The sequence below is a fragment of the Mustela nigripes genome, chromosome 4 (assembly GCF_022355385.1).
Source record: "Mustela nigripes isolate SB6536 chromosome 4, MUSNIG.SB6536, whole genome shotgun sequence".
Taxonomy (NCBI): domain Eukaryota; kingdom Metazoa; phylum Chordata; class Mammalia; order Carnivora; family Mustelidae; genus Mustela; species Mustela nigripes.
The window spans coordinates 56,507,238-56,529,821 of NC_081560.1; the positions used below are offsets into that span (position 1 = coordinate 56,507,238).

Here is a 22,584-nt window from a genome sequence, read left to right on the forward strand (position 1 = left end):
TCCAAAATAGGGAACTAGGAGTCTTGCTTCAAAAAGATCAGTTCTGACAGGAAGTTGCTCAGCTGCCTAGAAGTAAGTTACTGCTATAATATCTTGGGATGGTACAAAAGTCCAAGGGGCTGACATCCTGCAACGCCCTAGCTTGCCCATGCAGCCAGGGAAAGAGAGGGCACTAGCACATGACAGTGCCCCAGCCCACAGTGCTCTCATTAACAGCACTGTGGGGTTGCTTCCATAGGTCCTTTAGCCATTCCACCTTCATTACCTGTTCCATAGAAATCATGTGGCAAATCAGCAGAACCTTGCAGACCTCAAGAATTTGCCCAAGGATGATCTCTTCTGAACTTCTCAACAGTCCTTTGGAGTATACTAATAAGCCATTATTATTTCCATTTTACAGAAGAGGAATTGAAGTCTTAGAGAGTTTCAGGGATTTGGTCACAGACAGGTAGGTGGTAATATGGAAGGGCTGGTCTTCTGACTTTTAGCCAAGTGTTCTCTGTAGCATCACAACAAATTACAGGCCACTCTAGCAGAGCTGCTTAAATAGCAAGATTGTGTCTACCTACACATTACAATTTCAGTAATGACTCATTAAGTAACAAGTCTCCTTTACTAAAGAACCTTTCTAGCCATTGAATAGACTGAACTCAGTCACAAAAATAAATAAATAAATAAATAAATAGAAAATTTGGAATGAATGTCTACATGAACTCTCACAGTTTAAGCTTTCATGACCTTAGACTTCATAGTCCTATCACAATCTTTTTTGGTTTTTTAACTACAGTCTGAGCTTCTTACTACATATTTTTTCTCCTTATGGACAATTGGTATTATTTTGGACAATGTGTCACTAAGAAAACAATGCTTTTGTGGGAGGTGGGGGATGGGTGGCTGGGTGATGGACATTGAGGAGGTTATGTGCTATGGTGAGCTCTGAATTGTGTAAGACTAATGAATCACAGACCTGTACACCTGGGGCAAATAATACATATGTTAATAAAAAAATGCTTTTGTAATTTTGTAACTAACGAAAATTATATCTCTCTAAAATATCTTTCTGAGAAATAAGGCAACTTATAATGCACAGCTCAGTCTACAAAGACATTTACATTCATCTGCAGGTCCTTTCTTTTCTTAGTTGGAACGATTATAGCCTCAGTTCCACTAAAGAGTAGGTTGGCTCCATGAGCTGACTCAATTCCTAACATCTACTGTAAGAGAGCTTATTGGTCTAATAAACCTACTGTGCCCGGGCACTGAGTATCATCAGACCCACAGTCTCTCTCTTATGCCTCAGAATGTGAAATTTTGTCATAATTTCATCTTTAGAGGAAAACACTAGAAAATTACTCTAATTTATTTATTTATCTATTTATTTGGAAGAGAGAGTGAGCAAGCATTGGGGGAGGGGGCAAAGGGAAAAGGAGAGGGAAATAATCTCAAGCAGACTACACACTGAACATAGAGCCCAATGAGCGGCAGAAGCCCAATGCAGGGCTCGATCCCATGACCCTGAGATCATGACCGGAGCCAAAACCAGGAGTCAGACACTTAGCTAACTGAGCCACTCAGGTGCCCCCCAAGTAATTATTCATTTTAGATTCTTTATCAAGCCTTCTGTCTGACATCCCTGCCTCTAGGGACCATCTGAATCAATGAATGAATGAATAAAATTCAGTGACCTGCATATTCTCCACTTGGTATTCATGTTCCTTCGTAATTCATTTCTTCCCACCCCACTTTCTCTCCTTCCTTCTTTGCCTCACACATAAGTCCTGTGTCTCCACGCAGCCTGTCATAATGTTCAACATTATCAAGGACGGCTGAGACACAGGCACCAAATAATCAACACAAACACGACCTGAATGGCTCTAGTGAAGCACATCGGCTGACTATGTGTCCTAATCATTCCTGGGTAGTACCACTCATACTCAAATTTCCATGTTTTAGTACCTCTTTCTGCAAAGGATACTAACATCTCCTCTTCGTTACCTCCCGGACCAAATTCTTTAAGACCACCTTCAATGAGAATTCTTAACCAGCTACTCCAAGTAAAAGGTCAGCTTCCTCATCTATATTCATGGTGTCTTGTACCATACCCATAAGGACACCCCTGGGGTTAGATAATAATAACCCCTCTTATGTTAGCCAAGTACTTTTATCCACCCTAAGACTATGTTCCTCTGTTCAGGGGTTGTACTGTGTTCATCTCAGTAATCCCCACACCTAGCACAGCACCTGAAACATATAGATCCACAATAAATACTTGATAAATGAGTCGACAAAGGGGAAGGGCTAAACAAATGAATCTATAGTTGCCTGGCTTTAGGGCAGACTCATTCAATGTTTTAGTATGAAGCTCTGAAGGACTAGAACAAAGTCCTTGGATTTGAGACAGAAAAAAAGTACTCTGCGGTTTGGGCCACCACCTAGGAAGACTAGACCCAGATGGGGTGGATACCTTCATGGATCAGGGGTAGGGACCATACACCAAAAAACAAATTTTCCTATGAGTGACATTATTATCCAAGATACCGTCATTTTCTAGGCTTTTCGACTGAAGTGATTTCTCAGATCTCTGGAAGGGTTCAGCTTTTCACCTTACTAGCCTCAGCTTTTTCTCTTCTCAAGGAAATCCATTTCTTTATTAGACAAGCTGTATAAACTCCACAATTCTATCAAAATAACCAAACCACTATTCACCAAGACATAAGAGAATGGGATATAGAGATTTAAGAATCCTTTTTCCCCTTCAATTCTAGTAACAGAAGCGGGACTGTACAAATAATGCTCCTGACGATATTTAAAGCTGTCTTAGGCAACAGGACCCTGGAGACTCTGAGGACTGGGAAACTGATGGACATAACGAGAGCCACACTAAAGATAAAGTCACGTGACTTAACCTCACCTGATACCACAGCAGACACTGGGTGCTCCAAATCACCAACACACTGGTAAACACTGGCACATCAGCTCCTTTTGGTTCATTCTGGTCTCTGGGCAGTTACCTATGCAAGACTCCCCACCTGCTTGGTTTCACTCCCCACCCGCTTGCCGGATGTTTGCTGACTTCACCTTTGAGCACAGCTAAGAACAGAACGTGTCACCCAGAGAGCCACACATCTCACATGGATTCTCCGTGCTTACATTTTGAGAGAAAAAAATAAGCCCCGCTCTAAGACTTTTAGGAGAGCCATTTAAGCACAGGATACAATGTAGGTGTAATATAGAGCAGGGAATGCAGCTTGGGAGGTTAGTTATGCATGCATTTTGCATATTTAAGATGGAATTCAGTAGTCTATACTATAAATATAACTCAATGGTAACATCTAAAAATACATATCACAATCAGGAGTGGTCTGCTGGTTATTTCATTCCATAAGAAGTTCTGCCAACTACAGTACCTACACTAATAAAACAGACCTTTTCTCAGGAAGGCTTGTTTTTTTTTTTAAAAAAAAAAAAAAACATTGGGTTTAGCCCCAGGGACTCCAGTACCCAAGGCATATCCTAAATGGCTTCTATATAATGAGAACCATTTTATCAAAAACTCTTACTGCACTGATTTTTATTGGATCATCTTTGAAAGCCCCTACCTGCAACTTCCCTCCTTGGACAATAGGGAATAGGGGAGTCACAGCCACCATTATCATCAGTTTGAGTTTAAAACTAGAATCACAATACCCAGAAACTGCAGGACATACAAAGCTCCTTTTCAGTCATGGCAAAAGGGTTGTTAGAAAAAGAGCTTTGTCTACCTGTAAATACGCACGAGACAGAAGTCCAAAATAGAATTGTGAAAAGGAAGTAATAGTCGAAGTGAAGGAACTTGTAACAGACAACCTCTGATACCTGGGCAGCAGGAGGGCTTTGTAACTCTTACACTATAACCTTCCCTGCAGAACACTGCCCGATCAAGCATGCTTAAAAGAACCTGGCTCCCGGTCTACTCCCTTGCCAGTGTGGAGGCACGGGTTATGATCAGCTAGCCAAACACAAAAGACCTTTATCTATCGCTGCAATTTAGATTGACACAGTTCTCTTTTCCAAACTTCAATATTGAATACATTTTTTTTTTAATGTCTGTGATTTCTTTAATGCTGCAACTCCCCTCTTGAAGATCTGATAATCCCTTCATGCAGCAAATTGCCCATGTAAAATGTCTCACTAGCTGGGTGGTATGGAAGTCAATTAACCTCTCTGAGCCTCAGATGCTTAAACATGAATTATTTAACTCACCAGGTCATTGGGAGGCTTGGGGAAAAAAAAAGTCATCGGTAAGGAGAAAGTCACAAAAATGTTGACGATTATTATCATTATTAGTATAGGAACTGCGTTTTACTTCAGGCCAAGTTCCATCCCAGGAGGAATCTGCGATACACGGTGTCTCTCACCCTGGAACAGTTCTGAGGCACAGCTATTAATCTTTCTCACTCCACTAGGGTTACAACAGGGATCTAATTACTAAAGCTCTTCTAGTTTCTTTGCTTCTTTCTTTTAGTAGGCAAATGTGCATTCTATGGAAATACAGTGTGTCATCCCTTGCTTGTGAATATATGCTATTTACCTTAATCTTTCACTGACTGATGTTGGGAAGATATTTTTTAAATCAGTTCTTGGCTATTGATGGAAAGGAAAGCATAAGCATATCAAAAACAGTAAGTTAGGAACCATTATCATTTTGTAGAAATCGGAAACAGGAAGTATAGTCCCTAGCACTGTATAAGTCCTAAAAAGAACTTTTCTATTGTTTCAACAGATCACCTTGGGAACTTCAGTAGACTCGAAGGCCTCTCCCCCTATTTTGAGGAGGATTTCACAAATAATCTTACCCACTGTTCTATCTATTGCTGGTGGTCAATTCGATTTTAAGCCAGCCAAGACGTATCTCCAGACAGACATGCACCTGAGGGGAAGAAATGACAGCAGCAGAATTCCCCACACAATGAAGAAGGAAAACAGGATGAGCCATGAGCCACGAGGGCCACTGCCAGAATTGGGCAGGTGTGCAGGCTATCTTCCCAATCAATACACACATTGTCACTGATTCCGTTTACTCCTCGTTTTCTATCTTTGACCCTCTTTTCTACTAGCCTTCTCCAGAATCTCTTCCAACTGAACAAGTCATTTACTTTGTTGACCTCTTTCTGAAGAAACCCCCCCTTAACTAATGAACCAACCTCCCACCTTCCATCTTTTTCGTCTTCTTATCTCCTCCCAAAGAAATATAGTTTATACCTAAGACTTATCTCGGTTCCTTCCCTCTTGGGTTCTTTTCTTACCTAGGCTTTTTCTTTCTCTACAGAGGCTTTGTTTGAATACACACTGATATCTTAGGATACCCCTCAATTTCCAGAATACATGGATATGTAAGAAATACATCATTTCTTGAACTTTACCCTACCAATTATTACTGACTTTTCTGACACAAACCTCGCATTTATATTCAGGTTAAGATGAATCCAGGTTCAAGGCACGTGGGTGGCTCAGTCATTTAAGTGTCTGCCTTCAGCTCAGGTCATGATCCTAGAGTTTTGCTCTGTGGGGAGCCTGATTCTCCTTCTCCCTCTGTGGCTCCCCCTGCTTGTGCTCTCTCTTGCTTTCTCTTCTGTCAAATAAATAAATAAAATCTTTAAAAAAAAAAATAGGAAAGGTCAACCGAGGTTCATGCCACATTGTTACAACAGTTTTAACGATGCTTGAATGTAATGTGTACCTACTAGGTGCTCACTAGGAAGATTCAGTACAGAGCCCAGAAGGTAGCTCGGATAGTTCCTGCCTCACAAATTTCACACCCAGGATCTCCAGTGATGTGATCCAAGGACTCCCCTGAAAATGCAGATTCAGATACTTGGCACTGATCTAAGAACCTCTTAGATTAGAATCTTTGGGACAAAGGCCCAGAAACAGTGTTTTTAACAAGCTTCCACAATGATTCTTAACTGAGCTAAAACATGAGAACCACCACATATATGAACAATTAAGAAATAAAATAACAAAACAAAGAGAGAGAGAGTAACATGGTGAACAAGTACACTGGCTTTACAGTCTGATTGACCTTAATGCATATTGCACCCTTCTGATTTTCTTACTGCGTTCTCACAGGGAAATTATTTTACTACTCTGACCTTCCTTTTGCTCCCAGTAAGTTGCTGACTCTAAGACCTACTCATAGGGACAAAAAAACAGTATATTTAAAATACTTAGCACAGTGCTCAATCAATGTGAGATATCGTTCTGACAGTCAGGGCCCCTGCATTGCAAAGTGGCCCAGGAACTGGGAAACACTGCAGGCTTAAGAGGCATCATTTCTTAAAAGGAACAGGACATCACAAGCACAAAGGACCTTGGAAGCTTTCCTTGGACTTCAGAGGTAGAAGGGAGAAGGTGCCTTGGAAGAGCTGGCATACAGCTTTAGGGTACTGAATGTTACTCAAACACGTACAGTTGGCCAACATGTCCTCCTTCCTGTGAAGTTTCCTAAGTCCTAACCTCAGTGAATTGTAAATAGCGTCAAGAAACAATTTTAAAATTACCTTGCTGTGTCCTTCAACTATTTCGTGATGAAAATGGTATTTGTATTCCCATACCATAAATTATTTTCAGTGTTAAAATAACCCTCCAAGTTATCTCAAGCTCTGTGCTCCTAACAGGATGTTGGTAGTTTGTTTCATGCAGCACATTCCATTCCCCAAAAGATGACAGAATTTTAAACAGACTGCTTCTCAAGTACACCATGTTCTTTATATACAAAGTGATAGTGCTGACTCCCGCCAGGAGGGTATTCTGGATGGTGACACTATTATTGCTGATGGGTCACAGGTTTCCTACCATCCCTAAGAGGAACTGTGTGAGAGACTTCCAGTGAGGGCCGGGTAGGCTGACTTTAGCCAAAATGAAGACTGACCTGCTCCAGGAAGCTAGCGGCTCATGACAGGATCAAGAGACTTGATCCCATTAGCAAAACACACTGATCAATTAATCCAACTGACTCTGAGCCAATCTTATTAAACCTCATTATTCCTATGAAGAATAAAGACCAATTCCTACTCCATTTCAAAAAATAGAGAGAAGTTTCAAATAACAAAACTTGCCAAAATAAGTTAATAATTACTGAGTATATAAATACAATCTCAGAACTCAAACTCTGCACTCAATCCACAGGACATTTATCTCCTCTGAGTGAGAAATCCTCCTTAGACACTGAGTATCTGCATAAAAACAAAGGGGCTAAACCAACTCATTTTACTGCAGGCAATTTCTATTAATGTCACATAGGGGAAGAGATGCAGCCTTTGCTTTCATATTCCAGTTCTGCAGGAAAAAATATTCACATATATATGTATATATATACCCACATATTAAAATAGACTGAGACAGATCAACACATATAAATAGCTCAATGCAACATCTGTAGCAGTCCTTAAGATTGTATTAAAGTCCTTGCTGTTTATCAGGTTGGTAAATCATATCAGCTCCTAGTTATTTAAATTGCCAGTTGCCGGGCAACCACATCTTCTGTCAACTGTCATTCACTCTTAAGTTCCTCTGCAACACTCCTTTAAGAAAAAAAATAGTGAAAAATCCTTGAGATGCTTATTTTGGGCATCAGAAATGCACTTAATTTTATCCCTGAGCTTAAAGTCTGAGACTTGAGTGATATTGAGAAAATAAACATGTTCAGTGAGTTGGAAGAGGGCCAGTATATGGTACAGGTAGTGATGTGGGTGAGTACTCAGACAGAAAAGTGGAGAGATTCTGTGAAAGGAAGTTTCTCTTTTGGAACCTGGTCCACAATAAAGGCATATAAGTGACAGAAGCTTTCCAAAAGACGATATGGACTCTGGGGAAAATAGGTGATTCTCAACAAAACTGATGTCTAGTTATTTTTATAATCATGCAGTCATCACTGAAGGATGAATAAGCATTATAGTCACAGGAATCAACCACTCCTTGCTTCTGACCAAAAAGAAAGTTACAAATAAAATAATGTACTACCATCTCATGAAAATTTCGACTATGAAAATATTGTTTTATTTTCTTGGATATAAACTGGCATCCATTTTTTTACTGAGCACAAGAGTTAAGTTATCTAGCAATAGTGTAAAACTTCTCTTCAAGGTTAGGTAGACTCCTCAGCCATGAAAATAATATAATGCAGTATTGATGCAATTCACTGTATCAATACAAGTAGTTCTAGAATTGGGGCTCCCTGTCTCTCTGGGCCTTAGTTTTAAACTACATCACCCCCTGAAGTTCTTCTAAGCAATAAAATTTCATAAACTCATCAACCTTTCAATTATATAGTTCTCAACAGTCACAGCCTATATAAAACTGAGCCAACCCAATAAATTAGATTTGTGTTGCTACATGTCACAAATACAGAAACATATACATCTGGAAACAAAACAAAACAAAAAAATATTAAAAGGAACAATTCACTTTGTTGCACAAACATTTAAAAAGTAAAAAGGAATATCTTCATGACTTCAGGGAGGACAGTGTTTCTTCAAGACAAAATTTGTCAACTTTGAAATTAAAACCCTTGTGCAATCAAAGAAGCTCTCAAAAAGGGTAAAGATAAATCACATTGAGGAAAAAATATTGCAATGCAAATAACCAACAAAGAATTAGGAACAGGAATATTTTAAGAACACCCATGAATCAGTAAGAAACCAAACCAAAACAAAAAAAGAACAATTTGGGAACAGGAAAGGAATGGGCAATGAACTGAAGGGAGAATTTCAGCAGCCAATGACTATATGAGAAGATGCTCAATGAGATACCAATCATACTCATCAAATAGGATATCATTTTTAAATTGTATAATCCTAGTGTTGGCAAGGATATGAAACAACTGAGATTTCTACATTTCAGAGAGTATATTCTAAGCACATACCACTTAGAATAGAAACTTAAAACTATGTAGTCAAGAGGAAGATTTTAGCACCCTATGACCTGTGGGAGGCAGAATAATGATGCCCCAAAGATGTTCATGACCTAATTCCCAGAACCTGTGAATATGTTACATAGCAAATGGGGTGAAGGTTGCAGATGGAATTTAGTTTGCCAATAAAGTAACCTTAAAATAGGGAGATTATTCCAATTATTCAGGTGGCCTCAATGTATTCAATAGTGATGATCCTAAATGTGGAAGACCGAGGCAGAAGAAAGTCAGATGGAGATGTGACCATGGAATGAAAGAGAGCTACAACAATGCCGGCTTTGAAAGCAGAGGAATGAGGCCACAATCCAAAGAAACTGCGCACTCTTTACAAACTATGAAAGCAAGAACCAGATTCTCCCCCAGGGGTTCTGTAAGAAATACAGCTCTGCCAACACCTGAGTGTTAGCCCACCGAGGCCTGTGTCAGACTTCTAATGTCCATAACTGTAAAAAATAAATTTGTGTTGTTTGAAGCCAGCAGGTTTGGGCAATTTGTTTCAGCAGTAATACAAAACTAATAAATGACCCAGCAATTACTCTCACAGGGAAATTCTCCCATGTGACTGGTTGGGCAAAATCACAAGAATGTTCATAGCAAGATTACTTAGAACAGAAATTTTGCAAACAATCTAAGTGTTCATCAGCAGAAGAATGAATATATAAATACTATACTAATATAAAATAAAAGTATACTCTAGAGTAATAAAAAGGACCTTTGGCTAGATATATCAACATGAATACATTTCGAAACTTACTGTAAATTAGTGAAATAACAAGCTCAAGTATTATTTATATAGCATACCCTTTGTAGAAGTTTCAAGAACATACAAAATGATATGGTAATATTTATGGATAGATATATTATGGCTAACAAATAAATAAATGGGTAAGAATGATAAACACCATACCCCCAACAGTCGCTATCTCTGAGTGACTGAAATGAACAGAGCCCTTCAAATACATCTTAAATGCTTTACTTCATAAAACAAAAAGTCCTGAGGTAAACAGAATAAAATGTAAAGATCTGATAGGACATATGTGTAGACTATTAAATTTATTATTTAAATTATTTATTATTAAATTTATTATTCATATTTTTCTCCATTACTGAAATATTTTACAATAGATAACATATGCTTCAATGATGTGCTTCCCACACATCCACTGGCAAAGGGGCAACTCAATTCTCCCCAAGTTCACAGAAAATGATCTCACCCAAGTAAGCATCCCTATTAACTTGCCAATTAAATGACAAAAATACCAAAAAGGAAATATCAATATTTGACTCAATTTTTGTAACCTTCCAAATGTACACTGAAGTAAGCAGATTTTTGTTTTCATTTTCATTTTAAGCAATTTCATCTTACCTCTGAAAGTCAAGAAGTAATTCACGTTGGGAGGACTTCTTCTGAATGTCTCCAAATAGGCACACCCAGGTGTGAAGAAGTCTATTTGTAAGTGGGTATTTATGAAATGGACCATAATAAATATGCTGTCACCTTTCACACCAAAAATTGAGATGGTCCATTTAGAAATACAGTGTTTAAATAAGTTGCCAGATGAAATGATATTCTAATTATCATCATCAAAATCCTCCATCAATATGAATTAATAAGCCTATTTGCTAGAAAAATAGGAAAATAAGGAAAAATAGAAATCTCCTTTCTGTGGTTTAATATGTTCCCTTGATTTATACTTCTATTGAACATGTTTCAGTTCCTACTTTTATCTTTTTTAAGTGGCAATTCTCTAATTCCCTGAGGGCATTAAGATTAGGAAATGACTATTCCGCTTCTTAGGAAAATATAAGAAATGAGGGGGTTTTCCATTTTGACTGTTTTTCCTCCTGGACTAAAAGTCTTTAACTCTTTTTCTAGGAAGCATCTGTAACTTAAAATACTGGCACTAAATTGTTTTTGCTAGAAAAAAAATTCTAAGAATAATGTATAATAAATATGATTGGTGAGAGTAAAAGCATTATGTTACAGTTGTTATTAACATAAAGCTTATTTAACCTCTAAAAAGCCAAGATCCATTTCTTTTAAGCCTGAGAAAGTTAAGTTAATTATATTTAGTTCTGGATGGCACAAGTTTAATACCTGAGCCTGCCAAAATACCAACCACAACATAAAAAGCAATCATAACACCTCTAAAGAAAAACATATTCCTTTGTTCTTTTCTGGACCTAGCCAAGCCTGAATCCAGATAATATACTTCAATCAACAATTCTGAATATCTGGGGCACCTCGGGGGCTCAGTGGCTTAAGCCTCTGCCTTTGGCTCAGGTCATGATCTCAGGGTCCTGGGATCAAGCCCCAAAGCAGGCTCTCTGTGCACAGGGAGCCTGCTTCTCCTCTCTCTCTCTGCCTGCCTCTCTGCCTACTTGTGATCTCTGTCAAATGAATAATTATTAAAAAAAAAAATTTTTTTTCTGAATATCAAACATGAAGCTATGCCATTATTATGTTTAAAATAAAAGATAAACATATAATTCCAGTTTATTTTAATTTATATAATACTATTTGGAGTATTAATATACCAAGAACTTTCATCTAAGAAACAGTGACTTAAGAATTATTCCAGCCAATCAAAGCTAATCTCTTTAACTGATGCCTCACATTTATGTAGAGCATTGCTACCTACAGTATTCCAGAATCACTTTCCCTTTCATAATCTTTTTTCCTTCTGTTTCCCTTTTCTCCAACCAATCAGCATGAAGAAACTTGGGTTGGTGAATCAACATTCTTCCATATTTTCTACATGTTCCTTCTCTAGAGAAATGTCATCTCTTGTTCTTATCCACTTCTTCTGAGGGGTCTTCCTTTTCTGGCTAGGATCACTTCCTCTTCAAGTACCTAGGTTGAGTTCCTAGGTCAAGCTCCCTAAACTCAATGGAGGAGGGACCTCTGAAACTATCCTGGCTGCCTTTTTCTCCTTTAGATGAAATTCCCCACTCACCTCTGACACACAGATCACCTCTACCCAAAAATATCCTTTAACAAAGACTCAACAAATCCTTCCAGTGATAAGTAGATTATAGGCATTTAAAAGGTGTTCTCTACAGGGAGTTGAGATACGCCTCTCTGTAAGTTTATTTATTGCTTTACTTCATTCTTCTTTTGGTGATCCAAAAATCTCTCTGTTATGTCATATATTCATTCAATTATTTGAATGCTATCATGTTTCCTTCAAATTGTAATTAAATACCCTCTGTTTTTCCAAAAAATCATTTAACCATATTACTTTCAGCCCCATAACATGCACACCTCCCACTACTGATCGATGTTAAGCTACAGTATGACTGACAGATGCCTGGAGGGTACAATGGTATGTATGAAATAGCACAGTCCTTCCCATTCAGTCAGTCTAAGAGCAAACTACTGCTCTCGGTCCCATACATCACCCTGGTTTATTACTTCAAATTATTTATCTCCAATAACATTATCTTACTTACTGGGTGTGTGCTTCTTACTGCCTCTTACTGGGTGTGTGTCTCCCACTGCTAGACTACAATGTCCATGAAAGTGAAGATGCCATCCATCTAATTCATAGGAACCAGAGAACAAGACCTGACATATGATAGACAGCCAATATATACTGTTGACTCTTTGAATGAAATCCACCTAAAACACTGCTTCTCAACAATTTTCACCTGACATACTCATAGATGTTCTAGGATCTCTCATTGACTTAAATCATAAAATGCCTAAGTGCCAGCCATAAACTGTGGAAATACAAAATGAGTGAAACTTTAGTCTTTGTGGATAGGGAGAGTCCCAAAGTTGGTGATGACAAGGTTAAGTTCTAAAGGAGAAACAGAAAGATTTCATTCAAAACATGTATTTGTAACAAACACTCAGCACTGCCATGCCATTCTGTTTCAACTTTTTAGACTTTAGGAGATTTGAGACTTCAAGAAGTTTGGAAGAAATGTATTATAGGTACAGAGAACAACATTGGTGAACAATGTAAAAATAAGAGAGAGGACATTCTAGGAACTGCTAGCCAACTGAGGTGATGGCTAAGGAGAAGGTAGGGAGGAGAAATGCAAGGAGTGGACTAGGAGTTAACAGGGCAGATTGTGAAGAGGGCAGTGGGAGCCTCTGAAAGGATTTAATAAGAATATGACCTGATCAAGCTAACATTGGAAAAAAAAAAAAAAAAAATGTGAGTGTCAGAATGGTGCACTCAGCAGAGGAGGGTATGAGCAGGGCCAGGAAGATGGGTAAGAAGCTGCTGCAGAATTCCAAAGAAGAGATGACAAGAGAGTGGGATATGAGGATTGGGGGTAGACCACAGAGAAGGGAGCACAGGAATATTCAAGGCAGGAGAGCCAACAGGGTCAAATAATAAAAGGGTGAGAGAAAGGGGAAGTCAAAGGTGACCCCCAAGCTTTCTGACTTGGTGAAACAGAGGAGAGCCAGTCACAGAAATCAGGAGTCAATAATAGTAGACAAGAAGCTCAGAAGACTTCACTTTCCTTAACAGAGGAAAGGGAAACACATCAGTATGTTAATGGAGCCCTCTGAGAACTGCTATTTTTTTAAAGATTTATTTATTTATTTGACAGAGAGAAAGAGATCACAAGTAGACAGAGAGGCAGGCAGAGAAAGAGGGGGGAAGCAGGCTCCCTGCTGAGCAGAGAGCCCGATGTGGGGCTTGATCCCAGGACCCTGAAACCACGACCAGAGCCGAATGCAGAGGCTTAACACATTAAGCCACCAGGCGCCCCGAGAACTGGTATTTAAAAATGATCTTATCTCTTAGCCTTTTTTTTTTAATTTCCAAATTTTCTTTAAAAAATGTATTATTCATAACCAGAAGGTCTTTTTATTTCGAATTTTTTTCAATAAAACTCCTATTGTTATTTTGCTTATTTACTTTCCACTGAAGAGTCTGAAAGTCATTAAAATTGAAACTAGATGACCCATGTGGATAGATTTGGGGGTTTGGAGATTTTGTTTTTTGGCATAAATATAATCAGCAATGTAAGACTGTGGTACTACCAGGAAGTCATATCAACCAAGGCCTTTTTCTTCTTCTAATGTGGTTATCTGCCACATGCAAGAAAATGTCTGTGTCATGCTATGACAAGCTCATATCATGCACAGCCAAACTGTGCACAAAATTAATAGGTAAAATAAAAGGGAAACTCACTTCCTCTAAACTAATTTAAGTTCCTTTCAGTTTTCATTTAGTTACAGTAACAACTCATCTCACTTACATACTTAACATCTTGACATGGTAATTTAAACAGATTCTGTCATCCCCGCCAATAAACAGAACTCTTATATAACACGCCATCTTCATAAGAAGTTGACCACAAGCACCACATAATACACGGAGTTTTTTTCAAAAGTGTCTTAACAACTGTAGACAGTTGTATGGCAAGGGTTAAGAAGCAGTCTAACTCCATCTCCCGATCTATTTGAGGACCTTTTTGTCCAGGTTTGGGGGGAAAAAATATTAGCAGTATTTGCTACAAAATGCAAATATGCCACTATAGACATTTATTCATTTAAATCGGTAAGTCTAGGTGCATAGAATACACCAGGTTGCAAGAGATGAGGGGGAAAAACTCCCTGCTTTTGTGTAACTTACCTTTGAGTGAGAAAGCAGCAAAGGGTAGAGTTTTCAAATATTTCCACAAGGATTCTATAAATCTAAAGGAACAAAGAATGGAACTGAAGGACCTTGGTGGAATTCAATAGCCAACAACTAAATCCAATGCTTCTACACATGCTGCTGATATAATGGGAGATTTTAACAGAAAAGGCCCCTTCAGCTTGGTGCAGTATTTGCCGGTGTAGGTCTGCTCCACAGACTTGGGGCCAGGAAGAGCTGGCCCACAAGATGTGAGCATAAAACAGAATACTGTTGACCTGTCAAACTCTTGGGTGTGTGTCAGGGGGTAGAGGAGGAAGAATGAGTGGGTTCCTCTTCAAGGGAAGTAGAAGTCAATGGCCCTATGGGCCACCGGAGATGAGCAGCAGAGGACAGGGTGAGCTGGGAGGCTCTCAGATTCACCTGGGATGAGCTGGTCCCCCAAAGGACAAAACTATAAGGCCAGTTGTCCCTTCTGCTCAAAGAAGAGAAACAGCTGGAGAATTAACAGAACACTATTTCCCCTGCAAGATGAAGAAAGAACAACAAAATTCTTCATGGTGATGCTGACCTCATCCCAGTAACAACAAAAGAGATTCTCAAGTGGGCTGGGACAGTGCCTACGACTCCAATGCACTTAATGTTCAAACGTGCATTTTTTTCAAAAAGGAGAAGAACCTCAAAGGTAAGAATGAGAACTGCCAGAGAGGGTAGGAAGGGAAGAATAGGAAAGGTGAGGGGTCCCCCTGTGGGTTACTCCTCTGAGTAAGGTGCTTCCAAGCACCTTATTTTTTAAGGTAGAGTTTCACTGGGTCAAATTAAGTTACATTTTTAGGCCAAATGAAAGTACTTCCAAATCCCTTCCATAGCCCCATAGAACAGGTGCAGAAATGGAGGACAACCTTAGACCTGTGGGTTCTTTGTATCTTAGCCCCATTTTTTTCTAAGCAACAGAAGAGTAACTCCTGCACAGACAGCAGATAGGGGATGGGATTCTTCAGATAGTAAAATTCTGATTTTACTCAATTAGAATTTAGGGAAATACCGAGACAAGGAAAGACTAGGATCAATTTGAAAATTAAGAAACCAAGGATTTGGGGCGGTTGGGTGGCTCAGTCATTAAGCATCCAGCTTCAGCTCAAGTCATGATCCCAGTGTCCTGGGATCAAGCCCTGCATCAGGCTCCTTGCTCGGCAGGGAGCCTACTTCTCCCTCTCCCACTCCCCCTACTTGAGTTCCCTCTCTCGCTGTGTCTCTGTCAAATAAAAAACAAAATCTTAAAAAAGAAGAAAAAGAAAGAAAGAAAAAGAAACCAAGGATTTGGGGGCACCTGGCTAGCTCCGTTGGGCAACTGCCTTTGGCTGAGGTGGTGATCTCAGGGGCCTGGGATCCACACCTGCATTAGGCTCCCTGCTCAGTAGCGAGTCTGCTTATCCCTCACCCCTCCCCCTGCTTGCGGGTTCTCTCTCTCTCTCTCTCAAATAAATAAATAAGAACTTTAATTTTAAAAAAAGAAAAAGAAAAAGAAACAAACAAAGGATTTGTGTAGGGAAATTGGTGGAAGAACAGAAGGCAAGCTGAGGACAAAGCAGAAGCTGACATCCCCAACCCCCCCACCATGGGATATATGTGACATTCCTCAGGCATTCCTGGCTGCCCTAAAGGAAAAACAAATACTTAACTTGTAGAGATCACAATCCTGCAAGACCTGAGTCTCCCTCAGTTTACAAATGTCCTAGTGATTTCTTAAAAGATTTTATTTATTTATTTGACAGAGAGAGAGAGATCACAAGTAGGCAGAGAGGCAGGCAGAGAAAGAGGAGAAGCAGGCTCCCCGCCAAGCGGACAGCCCGATGTGGGGCTCAATCCCAGGACCCTGAGATCATGACCTGAGCCAAATGCAGTGGCTTAACCCTCTGAGCCACCCAGGCACCCCTGTCCTAGTATCCTATTGATAAGAAGCTTTCTTATCAATAGCCTAACTTCCAAAGACCCGTAACTCAGTTCCTAAAGCCCTAACATCATCCTCCCCTCCATAAAATTGAGGGAGGCTGAGGCCAAGAGAAATGGAAATGAAGTTAAATTTCTTTTAAACCTAAAGCTCATTGATAAGGACAGATGATAGCAGGAGTATGACAATGCCTCCATGAAGCTCCCAACTATCTTACTGTTAATATCTTTTTTTTTTTAATTTTATATTTTTTATAAACATGTATTTTTATCCCCAGGGGTACAGGTCTGTGAATCGCCAGGTTTACACACTTCACAGCACTCACCAAAGCACATACCCTCCCCAATGTCCATAACCCCACCCCCCTTCTCCCAACCCCCCTACCCCCAGCAACCCTCAGTTTGTTTTGTAAGAATAAGAGTCACTTATGGTTTGTCTCCCTCCCAATCCCACCTAACCAAAGAGGCACAGAATCTATACTCAGAAAACTATAAAGTACTCATGAAAGAAATTGAGGAAGACACAAAGAAATGGAAAAATGTTCCATGCTCCTGGATTGAAAGAATAAACATTGTGAAAATGTCTATGCTACCTAAAGCAATCTACACATTTAATGCAATTCCTATCAAAGTACCATCCATCTTTTTCAAAGAAATGGAACAAATAATTCTAAAATTTATATGGAACCAGAAAAGACCTCGAATAGCCAAAGGGATATTGAAAAAGAAAGCCAACGTTGGTGGCATCACAATTCCGGACTTCAAGCTCTATTACAAAGCTGTCATCATCAAGACAGCATGGTACTGGCACAAAAACAGACACATAGATCAATGGAACAGAATAGAGAGCCCAGAAATAGACCCTCAACTCTATGGTCAACTAATCTTCGACAAAGCAGGAAAGAATGTCCAATGGAAAAAAGACAGCCTCTTCAATAAATGGTGTTGGGAAAATTGGACAGCCACATGCAGAAAAATGAAATTGGACCATTTCCTTACACCACACACAAAAATAGACTCAAAATGGATGAAGGACCTTACTGTTAATATCTTACTAAAAGGAAAAACCACCTTAACTTGACAATGGCAAGGCCTCTAGTATCTTGTAGGTTCTCTTTAGCAGACTAAAGTTCTTTCAAACCCTCCTTTTTTCCTTACCTCCCCCCAATCCCACTGTATATAATCTGCAACCCCTCACAGCCCAGTGCAAGGGCTCTCTCTGCCCATAGATCCTGTCCCCGTGCTTTAATAAACCACCATTTTGCACCAAAGTTGTCTCAAGAATTCTTTCTTGGTCATTGGCTCCGGAGCTCCCCCACCAAACCTCACTTATATTCTAAAACTTCATCAAAATCATGATTCGATAACTGATAGAGTATTGTAGGCCCTATCCAATATTTGCCTTCTGTATTCAAAACTCTGCTTACATGATATTTAAAGTCTATAAGGCAAATATTTTTTTTTTTTAAATAGTATCTTAGAACAAGACCAGGGCTGTGGTCATTTTACATTAGTAATAATGAAATGACACAAGTAACTAAGAATAAAGGATATATGAAAATGCAAAGAAGTTAAAGATGAGCTCCAAGCCCACTCCATGCACCCCCCCCCCAGCACTCTGAGAGTGCTACAGATTCTCCACCAAAAAACGCAAAGCACCTCTGAATGCCCTAGCAGTTTAACCTTTACTATGATGAAGGAAGCTGTCTCAGTATCGAGACCACAAGTACCCTGTAGGGTTGAAAACTTTCTCTATTTATTCAGGGATGTTAGTCCTGAATGTTATAACTTCATATTAGAACTTAATATTCCTTTCTGAACACCGAAGTTTTAAACACTATTACTATTTTAAACACTATTACTATGCAAAATTTTGTGCCCAACCAAAAGAGCAGCTCAGAACAGAGCACTGCCTGTGGGCTCTGATGGGTTTTTAGACTCTATGCACCTGGGATCAGAGGCAGGATTTTCAGATAATTTTAAAGCCCTTGCTAGGGTGCTCAGAAGACGTTCCAGGCTTTCAAGTTTATCAGTAGTTGTAGGGGGTGGAGAATCTTTTTTCAAATAGATAATTTTTCTGCAGTCTTGAAAGTGCTTTTTAACAAACCATAATCACCTCAGTCAGATGTACTGCAACTAGCAAGGGAACAATACAGTTTACTTTTGAAAGGACTCTGCAAAATACTCATTACCAAACAATAGAAGCTGTGCTTCAGCTTTAAAATGCCTGAAGCCTAGGGTGGGTTGCTTGCTAATCAGGGCACACAACTTTCCACCAGCTGAAGAAGCTTGTTTTCATAGTGGCTGGTTTATTCTAAAGCAAAGCTCTGCTCATTGAGAATTTTAGTTTTATAAAGGAACAGGAAGTCAAATTCTACTGTAGCTACTTGATTAAAAACTTTCCATTCAAAATATAAGTGACCTCCAAATTAAATGCTATGTCAACAAAACAGCTTTGTTTTTAATTTGGTATTTACTACTAGAGATATTTATAGAAAGAACCAGGATATATATATATCCAGTGGCATAAGCATATAGATTAAAATGTTTGTTAATGTAAAGAAAAATTAATTTCATTTTTTCTAAGTATGGCATACCAGTAATAACTTTAAAATTTCTAAGTTATCATAATCGTAGATGCATTTATTCATACAGCTAAATAAAAGGAAAATCTTAAATAATCCATTGTCCAAACATAATTACCAACAATTCCCTACATAATATAGATCACTGATGCAATTTTCTAATTGTATTTGAATTAAGATAACAATAAGAGATGGGATGAAATCTAGATCTAGTCAAAGAGTAACATAAGTTCTTCTAAGTTCTGGGGAAGATGATGTTTTATTTTGGTCTGCTCAAAGTGAAAAACCTATAAAAATAACTTGTATGCTGGTATTCCAATTAAAAAAAAATACAACAAAATCAATAATGTTTAATCTCTTCTTTAAGACTAATTCTGTCTTTGTGGAGATAGACCATTTCCTTGCTGCCAAGAATCCCTAAGCAGGGGACCATCCTGCCCCCAATGGCTCGTCATCGGAGCCTCCACTCTACCTGGGAAAGGGCCGCCTCTAGGTCTAATAGAGATTTCATTTTAGCAGTATGTGAATTGTTCCTGGTCAATGAGTGCCCCAGCTTGGGCAGAAAAAGAAGGCCTGCATCCTGCCCTTCTCTTTTTCATGGACTGATGTTGGATGAAGTTTCAAACTTCTCCATGGTGTTGTATTCATTTTCTCGAGACGCCATCACATATTATCACAAACTGGAGACCTGGATCAACAGGATTGATTTTCTCACAGAAGTTCTGGAGGCCAGAAGTCCAACATAAATTTCAAAAAACAAAATCAAAGTGTCAGTACAGTCACTCCCACCAGAGGCTCTAGGGGAGAATCTGTTTCTTGCCCTGCCCAGCCTGTGGTAGCTGTGGGTATTGCCTTGGTTGTAGTAACATCACGCCAATCTTTGCCTCCAGGGTCACATTGCTTTCTTCTCTTCTCTATGTGTCACACGTCCCTCTGCCTCCTTCTTATCAGTACATACATGAGTGTATTTAAGGCCCATTTGGATAACCTAAGGATAATCAGAACAATCACTAAACTCTGAATTTAATCACAACTGCCAGGTCCCTTTTTGGGCCATTTTGTAAAATAACATTCATGGGCCCCTAGGTGGCTCAGTCGGTTAAGTGTCCAATTCTTGATTTTTGGCTCAGATCATGATCTCAGGGTTGTGAGATGGAGCCCAGTGTCAGACTCCATGCTGGACATGGAGCCTGCTTTAGATTCTCCCTCTACCTCTGCCCGTCCCTCATCCACATACTTAAGCTTGCTCTCGCTCTCTCTCTCTCTCTCAAAAAAAAAGTAACGTTCACAGGTTCCAAGGATTAGGATGTATATGTTGTATAGGGTACCGCTATTCAGCTTACTACAGGTGTCTCGTACAATCCAAGATATTACAAAACAGTTTAAAAACCTGGCAATGTACTTCTCTATGACACTCAGAAAACAAAATAATAACAAAACAAAATATGTGAAGATTATAAGTAAAGCATCATCTGTTCCATAATTTCTTGGTGCCAGAGGGTAAAATAAAATGTCAGAAAAAAGTCCAGATTATAATGATATGATGATGATATCCAATAAATTAGATATTTAATATTCTTAAGCATACTTTTCACTCTCTAAAATACATAATTTTTAAAAAATATTTTTAAGTACATTTGATTAGGGGCACTTGGATGGTTCAGTCAGCTCAGTGCCTGACTCCTGCTTTCGGCTGGAGTCATGATCTCAGCATCATGGAAACGAGTCCCCCAGTGAGTGAGCTCTGCACTGGTGGAAGTCTGCTTGAGATCTCCTCCCTCTGCCCCTCCACTCATTTGCATGTGCGCTCTCTCTCTCCCAAATAAATTAAATAGATCTTTTAAAAAAATACATTTGATTACCAGGTTTAAAAGTGGAGGATTACTAGAACTGTTGAGAAACACAGGTATAGTGGTCACACACACTCGGCGTGACCCCCATGAAGCCTCATGCTAGAAATCATTCTCTAGAGTGCCAGGAAGGTGTAACGAAGAGAAAAAAGTACTCTGAATTGAGTGAGTCATGGATTTGCATCCCTGCTTTGCCCCTGACAACATGAGTGACTTCAGACAAGCATTTATGGTCTGTTTGCCAAACGGTGATGTCAGAGATGTCCCTGGGCAAGTCCCTGCCAATCAAGATTCATAATGAGGGGCGCCTGAGTGGCTCAGTTGTTAAGCATCTGCCTTCAGCTCAGGTCATGATCCAGGGTCCTGGGATCAAGCCCCGCATCAGGCTCCTGGCTCAGCAGGAAGCCTGCTTCTCCCTCTCCCACTCCCCACTTGTATTCCCTCTCTAGATGTCTCTTCTTCTCTGTCAAATAAAATTAAAAAAAAAAAAAAGTAAAATAAAATAAAAATCAATTTTCAAAAAAAAAAAAAAACAAGATTCATAATGAAACTGAAGTTGAACCCCTAATTCCTCAGCTCGTGCAAGTCCAGAGTAATCCTCTCTCTCTCTCGTTACCAGTTCCTAGGGAGGTTGCAGCCTGTCACCGTTTCTGCTTCTTGAGTTCTCTCCAGCACTGTTTATTTAAGCTAAGAACCCAAGTTTAACACAAAAATAACAATAATAATCATCACCATCATCATTATCAGCAGCAGCACCAGCCCCATCTCTATGGAAATCTTCCCACCTTCTCACTCTTTGGTTCCCTTTCTTTTTACCCCCTCATCTCTGTTCCACACTCTCTCCATCTCAGATAAACCCAAGAACTCCAATCCCTTTTCACACTATTCTGCCATCCAGTTCTCACTATGAAGCCTCGGCACCAGCAAGGAGAAGAGAGGCCTTGGAAGGAGAGAAGGCGAGGAAGGCATCAGGTATGTCAAAGCCCATGGTCTCCCCAGAACCTTCATCAAGAGTGCAGACTAACACATTTTTCTTCCTAAGGGTAAGTTTAATTTTCATTGAATTGATAAGTCCTTGCTATATTATAAATGGGGTCAATACTACCCACTTTGAAAGGTAATGATAAGAATTAAAAGAGAAAATAATTTAGTATACTGTCAGGTACATATTATGAGCTCAATAAATATTACTATCATTATAATTATTAATGTTACTATCATGCTATAGGGATTTAAATTAGATCTGTTTGATATAAACCACATTAAAAAAAAATCTATAGTCAAGGGCGCCTGGGTGGCTCAGTTGGTTAAGCGACTGCCTTCGGCTCAGGTCATAATCCCGGAGTCCTGGGGTCAAGTCCTGCAACAGGCTCCTGGCTTTGCAGGGAGTCTGCTTCTCCCTCTGACCTCTCCTCTCATGCTCTCTTTCACTGTATCTCAAATAAATAAATAAAATCTTTTTTTAAAAAATCTATAGTCAATATTCATAAATGTACTATAAAAATTATTGAAGTCAGAATCACAGTTTGATTCAACACTATATTTTAAAGGGTTGTCATGCATAAAAACAAATGCCAATGAATTCCATTCTGAAAACAATTTTGCATAGTTGTATTTTTAGTTTCTCAGAACTGGCCTGATTTTCT

General features: G+C 39.2%; 1 protein-coding gene across 7 annotated transcripts in view; it reads right to left on the reverse strand.

Moving 5' to 3' along the window:
- Nucleotides 1-22,584, reverse strand: part of HDAC9 (histone deacetylase 9) — a 936,353-nt gene that overhangs the window by 867,620 nt on the left and 46,149 nt on the right. The window contains exon 1 of one of the 7 annotated variants that reach the window (XM_059396743.1): nt 5,437-5,613. The exons of the other annotated variants lie outside the window; for them this stretch is intronic. The gene's annotated coding sequence lies outside the window, so the exon portion shown is untranslated. Of the gene's footprint in view, nt 1-5,436; nt 5,614-22,584 lie in introns of those variants that run through there. 7 annotated transcript variants of the gene reach the window in all.